The sequence below is a fragment of the Bidens hawaiensis genome, unplaced genomic scaffold (genome assembly GCF_021521415.1).
Source record: "Bidens hawaiensis isolate Kalapana, Puna unplaced genomic scaffold, B.hawaiensis_p1.1 tig00020784_1, whole genome shotgun sequence".
Lineage (NCBI taxonomy): Eukaryota > Viridiplantae > Streptophyta > Magnoliopsida > Asterales > Asteraceae > Bidens > Bidens hawaiensis.
The window spans coordinates 73,847-93,619 of record NW_027493198.1 but is presented as its reverse complement, the minus strand read 5'-3'; the positions used below and the strand labels follow the sequence as shown (position 1 = coordinate 93,619).

Below are 19,773 nucleotides of genomic sequence, written 5' to 3'. Positions count from 1 at the left end.
ACGGTTGGACAAAAACCCAGGTGGGCCAGGATTCGAACCGACAATCTTGCAAGATCCAACTCAAATTCTTTATTGCCATAATCCACTTAAAATAACATAAGGATCGAACTTGGGTCGAACCTGAACCCAAGGCTCCTACCGTAAATGAGATTCACGAAATTACTAAAATACCCACAAAACTCCATGAAGTTAATTATTAAAATTTAAAACAAGAGATATGTCCACCGAAGCCGTCGCTCAAACCAGATCAACTCCGATACTGCGCTCAAGCTCTCAAGTTCTTCAAGGATAAACAGTCCGATCAGTATTCGGCTATTGAGATCGAGTTCTCCATTTTACAGGTATTATGCTACCTAATTAGGTTTTACGTTTTCGAATTCGTCTATTCGGTATTGTTTAGGTCAATCACGCAGCGTAATATTGTGTTTATGTGCCTTAATTAGGTTTTACAGGTTTATATTTGTGTAATTGATATTGTTTAAGTAAGTTATGCAGCGTAATATTGTGTTTATGTGGCTCAATTAGGGTTTACAGGTTTAGATTTGCGTAATTGATATTGTTTTAGTTAATTATGAAGTGTAATATTGTGTTTATGTGCTCTAATTAGGTTTTACATGTTCAAGTTTGTGTAATCGGTGTTGTTTTAGTCAGTTATGCAGCGTGCAGCGTAATGCTGTGTTTTTGTGCTCTAATTAGGTTTTACAGGTTTATATTTGTGTAGTCGGTGTTGTTTAGGTCAATTATGCTGCGTAATATTGTGTTTCTGTGCCGTAGTTAGGTTTTACGGGTTTATACTTGTGTATTCGATATTGTTTTAGTTAATTATGCAGCGTAATATTGTGTTTCTGTGGCTTAGTTAGGTTTTATATGTTCAAATTTGTGTAATTGATGTTGTTTAATTCAGTTATGGAGTGTAATGTTGTGTGATGTAAATTAGGTCAGAAATGATGTTAAGTAATTACCGTAAATGCAAGGAAGATGAAGATCTGTTATGTCCTATGCTTTGACTTTAAGCATGAGCTATATTATCTGTAGCTCATGCTTAAAGGAGATGATCTGTAGTTTCTCTAGTAATGTATTAAAGGAGATGATCTGTAGTTTCTCTAGTAATCAATATCAGTGTTGTAGAACTCGCTAGGCATTAGTAGGCCGGTGGGGTCCCGATTAGGGATTGATCAGATTGGAACTTTCAGTTATATGTAAAATTTTGAAGTAGACAGGTTTAACTAGGGATGAGATTACCGTACCAAATCTACCGATACTTGTTACAGAATGCTCATCTTTATATCCTATCGGTACCGGTACTGATACCGAATTTCTTTAAAAGTGGGTACTGCTGAATACTAGACTGAATCTATCTGTACGGTACGGGTATCTGGTACCAAATGCTCATCCCTAGTTTTAACCATCCCTCGACCTATTTAGGACCAAAGTCACCGGAATTGGGGCCAATTAGGCCCGTATAGTTTCACCGATTGCCGATTTTTGCCGCCGATTAGCCAAAATAAAACCGCCAGGGCTCTGATTAGTGACTAGTTGTTGATTAATAGCGATTTTTGCAACACTTATCAGCATTCATTAGTAGTAGAATTATAATTAGATATGAATTTACAAGGATGACAATTATAACTGAAATGTAATCGTGGCTTCTTAATATACTTGCAGGATCTTAGAATGAGAGCATCAGAAGTTAATAGCAGTTGTTCAGTGGCTAAACTACATGTTAACTGTAGAAAAAACCGTTACTCAGATGTCGTTCCTTGTATGTTTGTCAAATTCTTTTTCTCGTTATTCACCTACAGCTGAAGCCTGATATTATTATGTAATATGTTGAGTAAACTAGTAAAGAATTGAAATTGTGCTTTTCTTTTTTTACAGTTGATGCAAACAGGGTTGTTATTGATCCATGCAAAGATCACAGACCATCAGCAATGGGATACATCAATGCTAGTTATATCACAGCGGAGGTCAATGCTTTTCTCTTTTTAATAATTATCAAGTTTATATCTTTTGAGTGGTATAAATTTTGTACTAATTAGAAGTTAAAAAGAAACCGCATTTTAGATTTTTGAGCTTTACGAACGGTTAGCAATCGATTGAAATGAGAAATAGTGTTTGCCACAGTGCAACAATATACGCAAATGCTCTTATGCATGCTGGAACAACCGTGGATACATTCTTGAGGGAGAATCTGGTAAATATGCTTTTATATGAGGTTTTTTTATCCTTTTTTATTATCAAGTTTCCTAGCAGTTCAAACCGAGACCTAGAGATTAAAAAAAATTGGTTTGGCCCCAACAAAGATGTTTCTAACTCGACCCGATAACATAAAAACTAGTTTAACCAAAATCAATTTCAACCCGACCCTTTATGGCAATTTGGATACCCCCCATCCTTGTGGCTCAAACCAGTTCGTAACTCGGTAACACAAAAAACGATTTTCAAATTGACAAACCGCTAGCTTGTATACCCAAACCATTTCTGACCCAACCCAAGCGGATAAGTATCAGTCTGAATATTTTTTATAAAACCAGACCCGAACCACTTTCTCCTGAAACTAGTTTTGACCAAATTTGAATTTTGACTAAATTGATTATGTTTATGACCTGAACCAATTTGAGCCCAAAACCGTCTTGTATGCCTCCACCGAAACACATCCACATTCCAACTGGATGAGACAAGAGACCGACTCACAAATACCGGGGACAATACCAAAAAACACATTCCAACCAGATTCATGTTCAGCCCAGTCAACTCTAGAGATGAGCTCTGCACTGGTACCAAAAATACAAATACATAGCAAAAAAAAAGGGTTATCATTAACCGTACCAATTCCTAATATTGATACCCGATTCGACATCACCAGTGTCCGATACTATTTGCTCGTTCCTAACCAAGTACAATGTCAACGCTCTCCTTGAAAAGGAAAATTCAAAAAACAAACGTTATAGTAAATTAGTAATCATCATATCTTTTAACTCCATAACCATATAAATTGGTTGTGGCTCAATGGTAGAGCACTCACTTTACTAGTGAGAGGTAGGGGGTTCAAACCTCACTACCACCAATTTATATGGGAGATATGAGGGATGACCCTGGCTTGCCAGGGTTCGAGTCCTGATCTCACCCGGTTTTACCGACTCCTTGCTGTCGTGCCGTTTGGCAGGTGTGGTGGTCGGGTTTTATCCGGTGAATCCCTCAACAGGTGGACCGCTAGGGGCTCCATCCGTCCGGACTAGTGGGCGGCTCGGGCTACCTTTAGCCAATGGGGGCCGCGCACGGAGTACCCGGGTTACTTAGTTGGCCGTTCAAAAAAAAAAAAAACTCCATAACCAACAAAATATTTAATAATAATAATTTAAAGGCTGACCGTTCAAAGTGAGCGAGGGGTAAAAAAGGAAAGTGCAAAAGGTCAAGTAATCCGGCCCCACGCCTCTGCTATCATCTTCTTTCTTCTGCTTGCATCATTTCATTTCCTTTCATTTCATTTCAACATAACATGTAAGCGGAGTTTCCCAAAATACCCCTCTCATGGACTCTTATTCTTCTCGTCTTCTTCACCGTTACCGTCACGATCGCCAGAAGCTTCTGGACTTTATTATATTCTCCTCCTCCTCCGATATTCAATCCTCTTCTTCCGATATTGATTACGATGCTATTACCGCTGATTACGTCATCAATTGCCTACAGTCTGGTAACTAATTTGTTACGTTTATTTTGTTTTTAGTTGTTGAGAAGCTATTAGTTGACGTTTATTTTATAACAAATTAATTCAAATTCAAATTCAAATTCAAATTCAGCACAGCTAAACCCTAACTATTGCACTCTAAACATCAATGATCAAATTATCGCTGATTACGTCATCAAATTCATACAGCTCCGGTATTGAATTTGATTACGATGCTATTAGCGTTGATTACGTTAACGATTGCGTACAGTTCCGGTACTAGTTTGTTACGTTTATTCGTTTTAATAGTTGACTGATTGTTTAGTTAAGTATTTTCACTTTTCAGAGAACATGTTGATTAAAATGAATCAGTTCAGATTCAAATTACAGCTGATTATGTCATCGAATTCGTACAGTCCGGCGGTAGTTTGTTAATATGTTAGATTATTTGAGCTTAATAATTGTTGAGAAGCTAATAGTTGACTGTTTAGTAAGGTTTCACAGAATTTGCTAGGGTTTATCTGAGTCCGGCGGTAGTTTGTTAATATGTTAGATTATTAGCCCTGCTTGCGGTGCGAACATATGATGTATATATGTGTGAACCCTCGGGTGGGCAAAAGTGAAATTGCACTAATTTTGACGTTATTTTACTAATCTCGTGAAAATAACGTTAAAAGTGACGGACGGTTAATCAGGCATCATGTAGTGGCGTTGATAGCTGAAAGATAAGGGTAAATGCACCGATCAGCCGGTGTCCCGATGATTGAGTGCCATGTGCCTTATGTCCAAGGCTTGATGCAAAACTACTATCGAGCCAGGGGTCTCACCGGAAACAGCCTCTCTATCCCTATGGGGTAGAGGTAAGGCTGCCTACATCTTACCCTCCTCAGACCCTACCATAGCTTTGCTATTGGTGGGATATACTGAGTACGATGATGATGATGATGATTCGTTTTGGAATGAGAGTTTTATAATAGATTAGTTAATTTAAGGCAGTTTTCAGGTTAATTTGAGGTATCGGGTTGTTTTCTACTTTCGATATTGATTTTGATGCTGTTAACGGCGATTTAGTTATCGAATACGCTCAGTCCGGCAGTAGTTTGTTACTTCGTTAGGTTATTTGAGTTTAGTAATTGTTGAGAAGCTAATAGTTGACTGTATAGTAAGCTATCAGAGCACATAGAGAGTTTGCTAGGGTTTATCTGAGTTTGAATATGTGTTGAGTCGTTATGTAATTAGAATTTGATACTCGAGTAGTTAATTTAAAGACAGTTTTTAGGTTAATTTTAGATATTCGGTTGTTTTCTACTTTCGATATTGATTTTGATGCTGTTAACGGCGATTACGTTATCGAATACGTACAGTCCGGCGGTAGTTTGTTACTTCGTTAGGTTATTTGAGTTTAGTAATTGTTGAGAAGATAATAGTTGACTGCATAGTAAGCTATCAGAGCACATAGAGAGTTTGCTAGGGTTTATCTGAATTTGAATTTGTGTTGATTTGTTATGAAATGAGAGTTTCATACTAGAATATTTAATTTAAGACAGTTTTTAGGTTAATTTGAGATATCTGGTTGTTTTCTACTTTCGATATTGATTACGATGCAGTTAACGCCGACTACGTCATCAAATGCATACGGTCTGGCGGTAGTTTGTTAATTTGTTACTTTATTAGGTTATTTGAGTTTAGTAATTGTTGAGAAGCTAATAGTTGACTGTTTAGTAAGCTATCAGAGCACATAGAGTGTTTGCTAGGGTTTATAGAGTTTGAATTTAAATCTGAATTGATTCGTTATGAAATGAGATTTTCATAATAGAATCGTTAGTTTAATTTGAGATATCCGCTTGTCGATGCTATTAGCGCTGATTACGTCATCAAATGCGAATGCGTACAATCCTGCGATTATTTGTTACTTCGTTTGGTTATTTGAGTTTCAACATAGTAGACTATTTAGCAAGCTTTAAAGCACATAAAGTGTTTGATGTTGATTTTGATGGGAAAGTGAAATTGCTAGGGTGTATCTGAATTAAAATTTAAATCTCTATTGATTCGCTATCAAATTGAAATTTCATACTAGAATAAGACTATTTTTAGGTTTTTGTAGCACTTTACTAGTATATGTGATGCAGTTTTTGTTACGTATTTTACTCTAGTTATGGATTTTTAAATCTAAAGCTAAAACATGCTCATAGTTGACTCTTGACGAAACAATCATTAACTCTTTTATTATAAAATTTATGCTAGGTTTAGAACAAATGGATTAGTATAAAATGTGCAATTTTCTTGTGATTAGGTGGAGTGCTTGATGTTTCTAAAGCAACCGCAAAGCATGTTGACGAGTCTATGTTTCCTTCAGTGGTAAGCCTTTGATATTCTCAGTTTTAATATTTTGTTCTAGTACTAGTATTACTTTAATATTTGAGATTTTTTGCAGATACACTCCCAAAGGGGGGATACATTTTTTCTGCTGTCTGATCCAGACTCTGCTGGATCTTCGCCTCAACGTGCACCGCCCTCGGTTGAGGCCAGTATTGATAGACAACGTTCATCTATCCCCATGTTTTATTCTAATGGTTCAGAAGCAACTGTTTCTGGGCATGATTTAGGGGAGAGTCAGTTCTATGCGGTACCCTCAAGTTCAAAGTCTGCAAAGAAGATAGATGTACCTTCTTTGGGACTCCCAGCTTTAAGAACAGGTATTGTGTAGGCTACTTCTTTTATCTTTAAGTTATAACCAGATGCTTTGATGAAACCTATTGTTCTTGAAATAGCGCTATCTCAGCTTGTGAAGTGCGATGCCTTCTTTTTTTGAGTGACTGACATAGTTTTAGTAACTTTTAAGGATTATCGGATGATGACTTGCGGGAATCAGCCTATGAAGTGCTGCTTTCATGCATTGCGTTCTCTGTGTAATCATTTATTAGCTTCTGTCTACATTTTGTGTGTATTCACTTTCCAGTGTGATGTGTATATGTGATCCTACTCTACTGATCTTTTATCTCCTTTTGTCAATTTGGGACAATAGGATTGCCATTCATTCTTCAGATAACCCAAAGAAAGATAAGGGCTCTAGATTTCTGACAGGGTTAAAAAATCGGCGAGGTAAAAAACATCTCAGGTCCCATTCTGTTGAAAATCACTTTGAGCACATTGACAACATTAGAGTTCAGATGCAGGTTAGTTATTTCTTTATTTATAATCATCATAAGAAGAAAAGAGCAAATGAGATAAGGGCAAGAATAATCTAACACATGTCAGAACAATGTTTGTCCTATCCTTACTAGATTTCAGAAGCAATGGATGAAAGCATTAGGCAAAGGCTGATGCAGTTTTCTATGAAAAAATCTAACGTGCAAGTTGATATTCCTCAAGTCATAATGGAGGAAACGTCAGGTATACTTAATGTCTTAATTGTTTTTTTTATTGCTTTTAATTTTGAAAGCATCTTCATATAGGCAAATATTCTAGAAGAAATCTTCTCGCCCGTCAATTATCCTGAAATGCAAGAACTTGGCATTTTGCTTGACAAGATTAGAAATCCAGAGGTCTGTTATTTCTTATTTGGATTCTTTTTTGTTTTGACAAATTCTGTTGTTCATATATGTTTGGCACTTGTAGGAATGGAACATTATTATGACTCCTGCTGACCGTGCTGAAGTTATACTAGCTATTAGACAGGTGGCATCATCACTTTCATCTATGCGGGGAAGTTTCCATATTCAAGGCGGATCAAATTACTGGAATGCTGGTTATCACTTAAACATAAGACTCTATGAGAGGTTGCTATTTGGAGTATTTGACATTTTGGATGAAGGCCAACTCATCGAGGTGTCTATCAGTGCAATTATAATAAAACTTGGGTCAATCACAGTAGCTGGGTTTCTTGTTTTCTCTGCAACTGATGCTTGATATTTATCATTTGATCTTGTAATAGGAACATGCTGATTATTTAAAACTTGTCAAGTTGACTTGGGGTACATTAGGCATAACTCAAAAGATGCATGATGCTTTATATGGATGGGTGCTTTTCCAGCAGGTACTAACTCTAGGTTTTAATTTTATTAAGCTAACTCCTTGAGTGAAAACTAATATCATTTCTTTGCTTCAAAGTTTATTGAGACAGAAGAGCTTCAACTACTTGATCAGGCAAGCCTTCAAGTGCGAAAAGTTCTGTCTGACAGTTATAAAGAGGGAACCGAGGAACAATATACAGATAGCCTAATGTGTACAGTTACTGACAATGTTACTGAAACCAGATTGAGCTTAGTGCAAGCAATATTCCGAGCCATAAGCCTCTGGTGTGATAGTAGACTGAATGATTATCACCTGCATTTCAAGGAGGTAATTTCTTGTTTCTTGATGATGCTACTTTTTTCCACATTTTGCTTCTCTGCATATATCTCTTTAGGTGATTCATGATGGTCTATATTTGAATGTTTGTTTTTATCTCCTCTTCAGAAGACGGTTTTCTTCCAGAAGCTGGTTTCCATTGGCTTGGCTGTTGGAAAGGATAATTCTGTTACAGACAATGAAGTCAAGGTCTGTTGTTTGGTACAATTATTTCCTTTCTCAAATCTGAAAATCTGAATATTATGTGAATGCATATTTTCTTAACGTGCAGGTAACAAATTTGAATGCTAATGGGAAGTCTGCTGCAGTTAGGGCTATGTTGTATGTTGAGAGATCTCTTGAAGCTGCATGCAGGCGGGTTAGTTTCATGATATAAACTTTCGTTATACGCTGACTGAATTGATTTTCACTAGCGTCTTAGTGATTCTTAAAATATTAATGACTGCCAAATAGAAGATACTATAAATCTCGTATCTAAAATGGAGGGAAAATATCCATTGGCTTTTCTTGCAAGTGAAGTGAGAGTGGTTGCTGAAAGAGAATTGTCTGTGTTTTCACCTGTTCTGTGCCAACGGTGTCCAGATGCAGGAGTGGTAGCCTCTGTACATCTGCACCAATATTACGGGAAAAAAACTGGTTTGTGTTATGATTAAGTTTAAACTTTTATGTAGGTCTGTTCATGTTAATTTACCACAGCCTTTATTATTTGATTTTTTTTTTTTTGTAGAAACCATTTTTAGAAAATATATCATTTTCGGTAGATGCTATATCAGTGCTTTCAGCAGCTCATCACCTGGAGCATTACTTGATTCAAGCTTTTAATTCTAAAGATGGAGACAATGATGTCGGTTCACTTTCCGATCATGAAATTGATTTCTACCAGATTCATAAAATAAGCTGTGAGATTCATAATCTCACAGCATGAACGCATGCCAGAGTGGACGGGACGTACTTTCCACCTTGAGGTAACAGTTATCCTTTGTTGACTCTAATTGCTTGTTTGACCATTTTCTCATCTCTAAAGTCGTAATCATTTTACATCATAGATTGAGGTTTTAGAAATAAAAAGCCTAGTTGTTTAGCATGTGTATACACATATTATATGTGCTATGATGCTATCACTATATCACTAATATATATTACATGTTACAGGTCTGGGAACCTTTATCAAATCAGCAGAAACAAGCAGCTTCAGTTGTGGAAGTTTTTAGGATTGTAGAGGAGGTACGCATAATTATGAACAAACTCACAAATTTTCATCTGCTTGATTTTCTTATGTGATTTTATTATGCTTATATATTCTTATGCTTATGCTTATGTTTATATATGCTTATTCTTATGCTTATGTTTATATATGCTTATGCTTATATATTTTTATGCTTATGTTTATATATGCTTATACTTATATATTTTTATGCTTATGAATATGTTTATATATACTTATGCTTATGTTTATATATGCTTATGCTTATATATTTTTATGCTTATGCTTATATATTCTTATGCTTATGCTTATGATTATATATGCTTATGCTTATGTTTATATATTCTCGGTATATATTCTTATGTTTATGCAGCATAAACATAAGATTATATATATGCTTATGCTTATATATTCTTATGCTTATGCTTATGATTATATATGCTTATGCTTATGTTTATATATTCTCGGTATATATTCTTATGTTTATGCAGCATAAGCATAAGATTATATATATGGTTATGCTTATATATTCTTATGCTTATGCTTATGTTTATATATGCTTATGCTTATATATTTTTATGCTTATGCTTATGTTTATATATGCTTATGCTTATATATTCTTATGCTTATGTTTATGTTTATATATGCTTATGCATATTCTTTTGCTTATGTTTATATCAGGTCACACGAAATGGGATTGCCTGAACCGTCCTAGAGGTCAGCCACCTCCTCGACCCAAAGCTTGCTTGGCTACCACCGGTGAGAATTCAGATCCAATCGCCACTCCAGTTTATATATTTTTATGCTTATGCTTATGTTTATATATGCTTATGCTTATGCTTATATATTTTTATGCTTATGCTTATTCTTATGTTTATATATGCTTATGCTTATATATTCTTATGCTTATGTTTATATATGCTTATGTTTATATATTCTTATGCTTATGCTTATATTTATATATGCTTATGCTTATATATTCTTATGCTTATGCTTATGCTTATATATTCTTATGCTTATGCTTATGTTTATATATTCTTATGCTTATGCTTATGCTTATGCTTATATATTCTTATGCTTATGCTTATGTTTATATATGCTTATGCTTATATATTCTTATGTTTATGCTTATGCTTATGCTTATGCTTATATATTCTTATGCTTATGCTTATATATTCTTATGCTTATGCTTATGTTTATATATGCTTATGCTTATATATTCTTATGCTTATGCTTATGTTTATATATTCTTATGCTTATGCTTATATTTATATATGCTTATGCTTATATATTCTTATGCTTATGTTTATATATAAGCATAAAAATAAGCATAAGCATAACAATACATAAGCATAAGCATAAAAATATATAAGCATAAGCATAAAAATAAATAAGCATAAGCATTTATAAGCATAAGCATAAACATAAGCATAAAAATACATAAGCATAAGCATATATAAACATAAGCATAAGCATAAAAATATATAAGCATAAGCATAAAAATACATAAGCATAAACATATATAAACATAAGCATAAGCATAAAAATACATAAGCATAAACATAAAAATACATAAGCATAAGCATAAAAATACATAAGCATAAGCATTTATAAACATAAGCATAAGCATAAAAATACATAAGCATAAACATATATAAACATAAGCATAAGCATAAAAATACATAAGCATAAACATATATAAACATAAGCATAAGCATAAAAATACATAAGCATAAACATAAAAATACATAAGCATAAGCATAAAAATACATAAGCATAAGCATATATAAACATAAGCATAAGCATAAAAATACATAAGCATAAACATATATAAACATAAGCATAAGCAAACATAAACATAAGCATGCATAAGCATATATAAACATAAGCATAAGCATATATAAATAAAAGCATAAGCATAAAAATATATAAAGTTAAACAAGCTTGTTTATATGTGCTTATGATTATATATTCTTATGCTTATATATGCTTATGTTCATGTTTGATTGTTTGTTTGGATAAAGTTAAACAAGCTTGTTTGGTTCATTTACAAGTTTTCTCTGATTTTATTTTCAGGTTCAAGACCCGAGTTTAACAGGTGCCAAGTCTTTTATTAGTTGATGAAATCCATGAAAGAGGAATGAACGAGGACTTTCTTTTAATTATTTTGCTGGATCTTCTTCCTAAACGTCCCGATTTGCGATTATTATTAGTGACTGCTACAATTAAAGCCGACTTGTTCTCCAAATACTTTGAAAACGCCCCGACTATTCATATCCCGGTACTAATATTGTCATGTGAAATATACTTAACCTTTGTTATTTGGTAAATTGCAATCAAACTATTATATTTATATTACCAGGGTTTGACTTTTCCTGTGCAAGAGATGTTTCTTGAAGATGTGCTCGGGAAGACTCGCTATGCAATATAATCCGAGGCTGATAATTTTCAGGGTTATTCAAGGAGGAAGAGGAGACAACAGGAAACTAAAATTGACCCCATAACTGAGATATTTGAGGTATTATTTATTTATATATATATATATTATCTTATTAGTGTTAAGACTGATATCAAGCTAATTTTGGTGTTGTAGGATGCTGACATCAGCTCAGTATACAAAGACTATAGTGCAAGTACCAGACAGTCACTTGAAGTTTGGTCGGTTCACAAACAGACTTGGGCCTTGTATGTGTTATGCAAATACATGCATTTATACTTTATAGTTAGATACACATATTGATGTATGCATATATATAGACACATATGAGTTCATTTTATTGAAGCTTTTGTTTTTCCAAAACTTTTATACATGTAGAAGCAACTATTGAGTATATCGAAGGTCCAGGGGCGGGCAATACTGGTATTTCTTACAGGATGGGAAGACATTTCAAAGCTGTTTGACAGTGTCAAAACCAACAATTTTATTGGCGATCCTACAAAATTTCTTGTTCTTCCTCTTCATGGTTCAATGCCTACTATCAACCAACGTGAAATCTTTGACCGACCTCATTCTGCATGAGGTTTGACTTTCCTACTATTATGATTATTTTATAAATTTTTTTAATTTAAACTATTGATTACTCACTTATAGGAAAATTGTTTTGGTGACTAACATTGCTGAGAGTAGCATAACCATAGATGATATGGTTTATGTGATCGATTGCGGGAAAGCAAAAGAGACTAGTTATGATGCTTTAAACAAACTCGCATGTATGCTAGCTACCATCATGGATATCAATAGCTTCAGCACATCAGGTATCTACCTATAAACGAACCGAGCGGACAGGAACGAAAGTTCACGTTTTGTTCGTTCATTAAAATTTGCTTATGTTGGTTTGTTTATGGTCGTTAGCTTGCGCTTGTTTAAGTTGGTTTGTATATATATTTATTTTAATTTATTAGGCCTGTTATATTTTAGTCTAGTTTAATGAAATAAAAATATCACTCGAAATTTTGTTTAATTATATTAATTTTTTACTCTCAAAAGATTTTTGTTCTCGTTTACTTACAATTGGTGTTTGCTCAGTTGTATTCGTTCATCTATGTTCGTTTGTTTACTTATAATTGGTGTTTGCTTTCATAAGCGAAAATAAACGGGTCGAGATTGTCACTCTTGTTTCTCATGTTATTATCTGGTGGTATTGACAGAGACGGTGTCGTGCGGGGCGAGTACAACCTGGAATATGTTATAGATTATATCCAAGAATGGTTCATGATGCAATGCTTCAATATGAGTCACTTGAAATTCTTAGAACACCTTTGCAAGAACCGTGCTTACAGATTAAAAGCTTGCAACTTGGAGCCATTGCGTCCTTCTTGTCCAAAGCACTTCAGCCCCCAGATGCACTCTCACTTCAAAATGCTGTTGAACTTCTTAAAACCATTGGAGCTCTAGATGATGCAGAAGAGCTCACTCCACTAGGTATGATGTTCAATATTTGTCATGTTCATTTGTCACCACTAGTGGTGGTAGATTCATCGGGTTGGGTAACAGGTCAAACTGGTAAAATCTGATGTCTAGCTGGGTTGACCCGGAACACTTTTTTGCTTAAACTTTCTATTTATGTACATTAGTTACTATTTCAAATAAAATTACAGATTTACAGGTATTGTGTGTCGTTAGTCGTCCTTTTTTTTTAATAAAATGATAAGAAAGTTTTGTTGAGAAGGGGGGGGGGGGGGAGCTAATCGTGTCGGGCTTGGGTTGATGGTTTGGTTTCTTCTAAGGGTGCCGAGTGTGCATGAGTTGATTTGGGTCGGTTTTGGGCTCAAACCAAACCAAAATATTGAAAATTTGTCTTATCGGTTTATTATTATCGCTCGGTTTTGGTTTTTAATCTTTGATTTTCACGATGGGTTTGGTTCGGTTTTGGGCATTTGGTTATTTTGGTTGTCAGTTGTGCTAGAATTTTTTGGGTAAAAAATTGGACCACAATAATGAATTTGGACTTTTGGTTTTGTCGTTTTGTTTTGTTTTGTTTTTGGTATATGCAAAACTGAAACTGAACCAGAAATATAGTTTTTGAAAAAACCTCAAAACCAAACCATCGGTTTTTGTTGGGTTACACTAGGTTATTTCAGTTTGGTTATGTCGGTTATACTCACTTACCGGGTACAGGTAGTTTGTTTTGGTGTCATGCACATAATAACATCTGGCCTTAACAATCTAAAAATCTACCCGTTCCAGTAGTCTCTTTTATGAGCAATATTTTATTAACCTATTTTACTTTTTAAAGATAAAAAACAACCCAATTTTGACCCATTTCTAGTAAATGTGTCGAAATTGCTTCACCAAGGTATTTGGTTTATTAATTAAAAAATTTATATACATGAACAGGACGCCATTTGTGCACTCTGCAAGTGGAGCCAAATATCGGGAAAATGCTTCTTATGGGTTCGATTTTCCAATGCGTTAATCCCGCATTAACAATCGCCGCCACACTTGCATCTCGCAACCCTTTTGTTCTTCCAATTAACCGGAAAGAGGAGGCTGATGAAGCAAAAAGATTCTTTGCTGGTGATTCATGCAGGTCAGAATCTTCTAGAACCATCTGATCATACAAGTCTTTATCATTCTAGAACATTAGGTTTCATTTTGTGTTTTCTGCGTTTTATGCAATAACCACATTGCCCTTCTTAAAGCATTTGAAGAGTGAAAGGATAACTAAAATGTAATCTTTAAATAACTAAGGATAAGCATATAAAAATAACTAAGCATATATATATGCTTAAATATGTATTTTTATGCTTATGCAATAACCACATTGCCCTTCTTAAAGCATTTGAAGGGTGAAAGCTCGCTTGGCTACCACCGGTGAGGATTCAGATCCGATCGCCGCTCCTGCCTACATGTTTAGTGAAGAGGACTACCGTCGTCTCTAGCATATTCTAGCCTCTCAAACGCATACCTTTACTCCACATGCCAATGCGGCCGATTCAGGTACGTTTTCTAGTCTTACTTCATTTTGGATTATTGATTCTGGAGCTACTCGTCACTTGACTGGGAACCGGGTATTCTTTCCAACCTTCATAAAGTTCCCCACCAGCCAGTTCGACTGGATGATGGATCTTTCTGCCCTGTACTTGGGGTTTGGCGTTGGATCCATTAACGATTCGTTCAACTTAAGCCTCTCCTCTATTCTGTTTGTTCCTAAATTTCCTGATAGCCTTTGTTCTGTAAGCAAACTTACTAAACAAAAGAATTGCTCCGCTAAATTTTATCATACTCACTGTATCTTTCAGGAACTAGGGACGAACCGTCTTATTGGCATAGGTTTTGAATCAATAGGCCTCTACCGTTTGACCTTCCCGTCACGTCCTACAACGAATGCTTGTGATTCAAGAGTCAAGGACGACCACTGTCGGTTATGTCATCCCTCTACAACGGTTCTTAGGCAAATGAGACCAGATTTACCACTTTCGTCTTTTAATTTTCATTGTGAGTCGTGTCAACTTGGTAAACACACCAGGCGTCCCTATCCCTCTAGAGTGTCTAATCGAGTTAGTTTTTGTTTTGAATTTTTGCATTCTGATGTATGGGTCCTTGCCCTACCAAATCTACGTTGGGTTACCTTTATTGATGACTATTCTCGTGCTACTTGGGTTTATTTGTTGAAATCTCGTAGTGAGGTGTTTTCCACCTTTTGTGAATTTAATGCTTATGTTCAAAACCAGTTTAACACCACGATTAAAACTTTACGATCTGATAATGCCAAAGAATATTTTTCCACCGACTTTTCTTCATACTTAAAAACCCACGACATCTTCATACTTAAAAGCTTATACATCCCAACAAAATGGTGTCCGAAAGCAAAAATTGTCACCTACTGGAATGTCGCTCGCACAATTATGTTTTAATCCAGTGTTACCGTATCGCTTCATGTCGTTCTCACTACCACATATCTGATTAACCGCATGCCCATGCCTGTCCTTCATGGTAAAATACCGTTTTCTATACTATTTTCCAACGGCATTCCATTTCCTCTCACACCTAGAGTTTTTGGTTGTGTGGCCTATGTTCATGATCATCGTTCGAGAGTCACTAAACTTGATCTCCGAGCTATTCGTTGTGTCTTTCTTGGTTACTCACGGGTTCAAAAGGGGTATCGGTGCTATAGCCCAACCCTTCACCGATACTTTACTGGTACCGATGCCACCTTTCATGAGTCATGTCCTTACTTTCTCGAGTGTTTCATAAGCATATATAAGATTATATATTCTTAAGCATAAGTGTATATAAACATAAGCATAAAAATATATATAAGCATTATGCTTATGCTTATATATAAGCACAAACATATATAATCTTATATATGCTTATAAGCGTAAGCAAAAGCATATATATAATTTTATGCTTATATATGTTTATGCTTAAACATATAAGCATAAGCGTGCTTATGATATATATGTTTATTATGCTTATGTCGATCCGAGCTTGAGTAGCTCGCGAGCAGCCCAGCTCGTTTGCACCCCTACATATGTATTCTTTTTACCTTTTAGCTCTCATAGTGGCAGGTGGGCATATTGTATGATGATATTTTTCTGCAAAAATGTTTTGGACATGACATCCAATGACTGAAGGCAAAAGACAAATGCTGAGAAATAAGGTAATATTATTATGAGTGTTTATAAAGTATGTTAGTCTCATTATACGAATAGAAGTATCATAACTTTAGTATGGATTAATGTTTTTCAGGTTCCTGTAACTGGTCTGAAAACACCGTTCCGTGATGGATTGGTTAAACATGTCGCCGAAGAAGTTTTGCGGTTCGCAAAGGTGATTATGAAACCCTGGCGGGTCGGTCAAACGCTCAAAATGGTCTGGGTCAATACGGGAACAAACTGAGTTTAAGTTAAAACCGGGAGGTCGGTCGAATGCTCAAAACAGGCCGGGTCAATACATGAACCAAATGAATTAAGGGCAAAACGGGACACTTTAAAAAGTAACAATTTGGTTCGGGTCAATACGGGTTCTGACTTTTTGTCTCTGGTTGAAATGAGTCATTTGGAAAATGTATCAAAATAGGTTCACCTGCTATATTCTTTTTAAAGTTAACATGTTCTATAATAATGGCTCGTTTTGACCTGTTGTCTTGTTTGAGTAGACCCAAGTTGACCCCGTTGTTTAAAAATGAGCCCATATACAAATTCGTTTGTCCAAATCAACCCATTCTTTGAAGAATGGGCCATGATTGCCACCTATATAATTATATAAAGTGACATAGGAGATTTTATGAAACCACTTGACCCGTTACCATTTTAGCTCACCCATATGTAAATAATCGGCTTGATTAGGCCTGCAAGCCAACTCAAGCTCGATAGGTGAAGCTTGGTCTAGTATATTAAGCTTATGGCAGGCTGATCTCGAGGACGGTTGTTTGCACCTAATTGTAATTGCTTCATTATTTTGAAATTATATTTTAGCCTCAACATGCTTACGGTTTGGAGAAACTAGCAACCGAGGAATTGTGCAAGCATTACACGAAAGATTTTGGAATCGAGTGCCGAATTGGACGGTTTCATAACATTTATGGACCGTTTGGCACATGGAAAGGTAAGCTTGAAACAAGATTAATTGATAACATTTATGAAACAAAGGGCATTTTGGGAATACTGAATTTTTATTATTGCATGCGGGAGAGAGAAAGCAACGGCTGCTTTTTGTTGTAAAGCCCTTATTGCGACTGATAAGTTTGAAATGTGGGGAGACGGGTTGCAAACCTGATAATATGTGTAGGAAATGAACGTTGGTGATTCGGGTCACTCGATACTAAAGGACTGGATACAAAGCAGTGATGGAAAGCTCAATTTTCTTGGATTTACCAAGTTTTTGCACGGTTTATCTATTCGCAGTGTTAACACAAGGCAACATCAATAACACATGTTATAAATGGTCAACGATTGAGTTGACTTTAATTTGTATTTGTACTATTATTGTTTGGATGCTAGTGATGTCTATATATCATTTTTTTTTCAAAAGTGGTATCTTTCATTTCGAAGAGTTGATCTTTCATTTCAAAAGTGGTCTCTCCCCAATATAGCTGTATATATTAGAGGTGCACAAATCGGGTATTTAAAAAACCCGGAACCGGGTAGGAACCGGTTCCGGGTATGGTCAACAAAAGTCAAACCCGGTTCGGTTCCGGAACTGGTTCCGGGTATAGTCGGGTATTTGACCGGGTTTTGACCAGTTCCGGGTAGGGTTTTGACCGGTTCCTCCGGGTTTTTTTCGGGTTTTTGACCGGTTCCTCCGGGTTTTTTCCACCGGTTCCGGGTCGGTTCCGGTTCCGGAACCGGCTCCGAGGAGAAATCCTATACCCGGTCAGGAACCGGTTCCGGGTATGGGTTAGAACCGGTTCCGGGTCGGTTCCACCGGTTCGGTTCCGGAACCGGTTATTTTGTGCACGTCTAGTATATATCATTGGTTTAAATAAGTTTGAAATCAAATCATTTTTCTTAAATGAATTAAAAATGGTATATCAACACATGCATGGGCAATGAAACAATACATTACTTATTGGTTTAGAGAGTTTTCTATCTACTTTCTCTCTGCAAATTAGAAGATACGTGGTGGTACCGTGAAACGTGAAAAAAAGTGCTGACATAAAGACGTCACGTGTGCAGTATGGGTGCTTACATATTTCACTCTCTAAGAACATGTGTTGTAGTATAAAATGTGGTGTGTTGAGGTGTAGATGATTGGTTTATAATAGAGTTATATTATATGTCAAATATTGTTTAGAATTATCATAATCTTTGTAAATCTTATCTCAAAATTGGAGATATACTTTGTAATTATTATATAAAGGAGATAATGAATGAGAGGAAGTTAGGCTAATGATACCATAATATATTAGTTTATATATATATATATATATTAATGATTAACTAAAAAAATGAAAATGAGACGTTGAGTCCTTGTGCCGCATAGATTACACATCCCCGATGAGGGCAACACTCTTTTCTCTTTTCGCATTAAGTTTGTAATGGTGTTTAGTGTCCCATTGTCTGTGTGAAAAGGGTAACATGTTCATTTCATACACTCATCAGATATGACTTTAATATAAATGCATAAACACATTGGAACTTCGGCTTGGTACAAGCCTAATTGCTCCAAGTCAACACACATCGCTACATAAAAGACCGTCTAATTGATTCAAATTGATGCGATAAGACCTAAAAAATAATATCGTGTAGTTAATTGTAATTAATTCCAAATATTGCATTAATGAAGGTATTCTTAGCATTTCAATGAAATTCGAAGCTTACCAAAATGATGTTGGTTCGTTCTAAGCTACCGTTTATCTAGATTAATAATAATCATCAATGGAACTCTCAACGTCCCGGTATTTTATAAATTCATACAAAATTTACTTTACCAGGTCTGTAATCAAACACTAATGACTACTTGTTTGTGTTTTTACGATTAACTTTAACCAAGCAAACCAAGTGGTCATGCATGTCCGTTAGTTAATAATCTATGTAAACAAAAAAAGTAAATTAAATTATCAATACCATCAAATCATCAATTGTCCATCACCACATAATTCATTTATATCCAATGTTTTTATTTAGGGACAATTTCATATAACAGTAACCAAATTTCAAAAGTGTTCTAATTAGGTCACTCAACTTTAAAAATTGTTCCAATTAGGTCATTCAACTTTCATATTTTATTAAATTAGCGGTTTTAACATGTTTTTTAACGTTTTTATTTTTTGTTTCACATAGGAAATCTTTTTATCTTTTTTTTATGTTGACGTTGAGTGGCGACGTGAATTCTATTTTTTATTTTTGAACTTTAATATAATTAACGTTATTTAATTTTTTTAAAATATAACTACATATATTGCAAATTCCTACCCCCACATCCTATCCTTCATTTCTTTCTTAACAAACAAAAAAATCGGTGAGACTAGATTTGAAGATTTAGTGACCCGATTTGAGAAAAATATACATGAGTGACCTAATTGGAACACTTTTGAAAGTTGGTTACTATTCTATGAGATATTCCCTTTTATTTTCACATAAAAAAAACTCTACAAATATATAT

General features: G+C 35.1%; 1 long non-coding RNA gene and 2 pseudogenes across 2 annotated transcripts; all 3 read left to right on the top strand.

Moving 5' to 3' along the window:
* Positions 1-217: 217 nt before the first annotated feature.
* Positions 218-1,968, top strand: LOC143561710 (uncharacterized). Its single transcript, XR_013140362.1, has 3 exons — positions 218-341; positions 1,666-1,762; positions 1,879-1,968. It is a non-coding gene; the product is annotated as an uncharacterized LOC143561710 (long non-coding RNA).
* A 1,563-nt stretch (positions 1,969-3,531) lies between these two features.
* Positions 3,532-8,393, top strand: LOC143561724 (protein unc-13 homolog; annotated as a pseudogene). Its single transcript, XR_013140365.1, has 11 exons — positions 3,532-3,694; positions 5,961-6,025; positions 6,102-6,363; positions 6,510-6,576; positions 6,693-6,843; positions 6,952-7,212; positions 7,286-7,495; positions 7,602-7,703; positions 7,778-8,008; positions 8,126-8,206; positions 8,289-8,393. The product of XR_013140365.1 is annotated as a protein unc-13 homolog (transcript).
* Positions 8,394-9,160: 767 nt separating this feature from the next.
* On the top strand, positions 9,161-14,514 carry LOC143561723 (DExH-box ATP-dependent RNA helicase DExH1-like; annotated as a pseudogene).
* The last annotated feature ends 5,259 nt before the right edge of the window (positions 14,515-19,773 follow it).